The sequence below is a fragment of the Myotis davidii genome, unplaced genomic scaffold (genome assembly GCF_000327345.1).
Source record: "Myotis davidii unplaced genomic scaffold, ASM32734v1 scaffold245, whole genome shotgun sequence".
Classification (NCBI taxonomy): Eukaryota; Metazoa; Chordata; class Mammalia; order Chiroptera; family Vespertilionidae; genus Myotis; species Myotis davidii.
The window spans coordinates 1,365,611-1,368,435 of NW_006296225.1; the positions used below are offsets into that span (position 1 = coordinate 1,365,611).

Genomic DNA, 2,825 nt, shown 5'->3' on the forward strand with positions numbered 1-2,825 from the left:
TTGGTGATGAGAGAATAAATTGGCAGAGCCACTTTGGGAACAATTTGATACTATCCCTTATAATTACCCAGGTACCAGTGAACCAGATACCATGTCATCTTACGCTGTGAAGGAAAACTTGCCTACCTTCACCAGGAGACATATACAAAGATGTCTATTTCATGATGTTTATAAAAACAATAAATTAAATGGAAAAATAACCTGAAAGTCCTCAGTAGGAGAGTATGGAACACATACTATGGAAAACAGATTAAAACTTGTTAGATCTATTTCATTAACACACCCTTTAGAATGAAAACAAAATCCCCATAGTACTCTATAGGGAAAATACATTGCAAACTCAAGAAGGTAGTTTCATCAGATGGAAATGTGAAATGAGGGAAAGAAAACCAAGCTGGGAGGTAATGGTCGAAGGGGAATTCACTTTATTCTAATTTTTTAGTTTTTTAAAGGAGAATATTCTCACGTACTATGTGTATGGTGAGGCCAGTGGTCAGCAAACTGTGGTCCCTTGAGTGTGGCTCTTCCACAAAATACCACGTGCAGGCGCGCATGTACAGTGCGATTGAAACTTTGTGGCCACACTGAAGGGGCCAAAGAGCCGCATGTGGCTCATGAGCCGCAGTTTGCTGACCACGGGGCTAGGCAATTGTATCTTTTAACAAGATTTCCAAGTATGAAGATCACTGGTTAAAAGGGAACAATAATAGCCCTGACCGGTGTGGCTCAGTTGGTTAGGCATTGTCCCATGTACCAAAAGGTTGCCAGTTTGAGACCCAGTCAGGGCAGGTACCTGGGGTTTCATGCTCGATGGCCAGTAGGGGGCATTCAGGAGGCAGCTGATCAATGTTTCACTCTCATATCAATGTTTCTCTCTATATATTCCTTCCCCTCTCTCTCTCTAAAAATCAATAAAAATATATAAGGAAATAATCATAAATGTTTTTAATAATTTTGTTAGTCCTGGGCAGCAAGCCATCTCTACCTTACATTAAATTTCGGGAGACCTCTTTAGCCATTTAAATCACAGACACGCTTGAGGTTCCTGTAGGCTAGTAATAAATATGCAGGAGATTCTGGGACTTTAACCAATTTCATCAGTTTCTCCCGGGTAAGGATAAACTGGGGACACCATCATTATTTGTACGTGTCCAAACAATGTGAAATGATGCAAGACTGCAAGAAACAGTGTGAGCGAGTGTCTAAGGAGTCTGCTGCAGCCTCTGCAAGAGCTCCAGGCCCGAGGAGAGGGGAACCTGCTCCCTGGGGCCATCACCGCCCTGAACAGTTTCCAGGCTGCCCTAGAGGAGGCTAAGAAGCAGATAGATAACGTTAGCAATAAATCGTATTTCCATACGTTTCTAACATCAAGGAAGGACAAAGGCCTCTTTAGAGATGTGAACAAAAGGCTGAGCGATGTCCATCAGGAGATCTCACTGCTGCTTCGGGTGCATCAGTGGGCGCCTAGTTCAAGCATCAGCCAAGGAGCGTGGGGACAAGAGGATCCACAGGATGCAGAGGAGGACTGGTGAGTCTTCCAAAGTCTCAGTGGAAGTGAAATTACCAAAATGTCAAAGGAGCACTTGAAAAATGATGTGGAAAAAATTAGGAAGCACCACTTAGAGAAATGAATAAAAAAAAATCAAGGGGTTTAAGGAGGAGGGGCTTTTAGAACCTGAATGGATCCGGCTAAGGAAAAATAAATTCAGCAAAGTTTTTAAAGGAAAATACCACCAATCTGCAGTGGCCATAAAAGTCCCCAACAACATCCAGGCTAGAAACACTGGCACAGGGAGGTTATTTTCAATCATGAGATCAGAACCATGAAGAAATTTGATTCTCCTAATATCCTGCATACATTTGGGATTTGTATTGATGAAACAGTGACCCCACCTCCATCCTCCATTGTCATGGAGCACTGTGAGCTCGCCCTGAGGGAACTGCTGGATCAGTGAAATGACTGCACATTGGCCAAGCACATCGTCCTGACCGTGCGGGGCAGCCAATGGCTCATACAGGCTGCACCATTCACAAACCCCCGAACTCCACAGAAACCTCAGCAGCAGGAGCTTCCCGGTAACCAATGGCTACCAAGTGAAGCTTTCAGGATTTGAGTTGAGCAAAAAGAAAAAAAAGAAAAAAGAAAGCACAGAGAGTCAGTTCCATAGCATACATCTCACTTCAAATACCGGAAAACGGGTCTGATAAATATAACATAAAAGCTGAAAGATACAGCCTTGGAATTGTCCTCTGGGAAATGGTCACTGGGAAGATCCTGTTTGCAGGCTGTGATTCTAAGATCCACCCGCTGGTGCCCATGGACCAGCACCAGGAGCCACTGGGTGAAGATCGCCCTTCACCGTTGCAGGAGCTCATTGATGATTGCCAGGCGTATGAGCCCTCCAGGCGGCCCTCTGCTAAGGAAATCTCAGAAAAGCCGTCTATTTTTTACAAAGCTGGGGACTGAAACGGAAACGAAGGAGTCCCTGGACAAGAACCTGGAAGAGGCGGAAGCTGGGCATCTCTCCCTCTCCTAGCCTTTGGCATGGCGTTATTTGTGAGTACACGGAAGAAGCACTTCTCTGCTACAAAGAGAAAACAGTTCCAGCCATGCAGAGCACATCCCCCTCCCAACGACATTGTCAAATATATGCCTTTGGTAGTCACTGTGACAGATGTTTCGCAAAAAACGTATCTCTCTCTGTCTTGACACAGCTTAGCACTGTGACTTTGAAGGTCCTCCCATCGCAAAGTGGAGTCTACACATGAAACTAATATATTATCGTATGTCAATTATATTTCAACTAGAGGCCCGATGCACGAAA

General features: G+C 44.5%; 1 pseudogene; it reads left to right on the top strand.

Moving 5' to 3' along the window:
- Window positions 1-2,467, top strand: part of LOC107184294 — a 6,195-nt pseudogene extending 3,728 nt beyond the window's left edge.
- The last annotated feature ends 358 nt before the right edge of the window (window positions 2,468-2,825 follow it).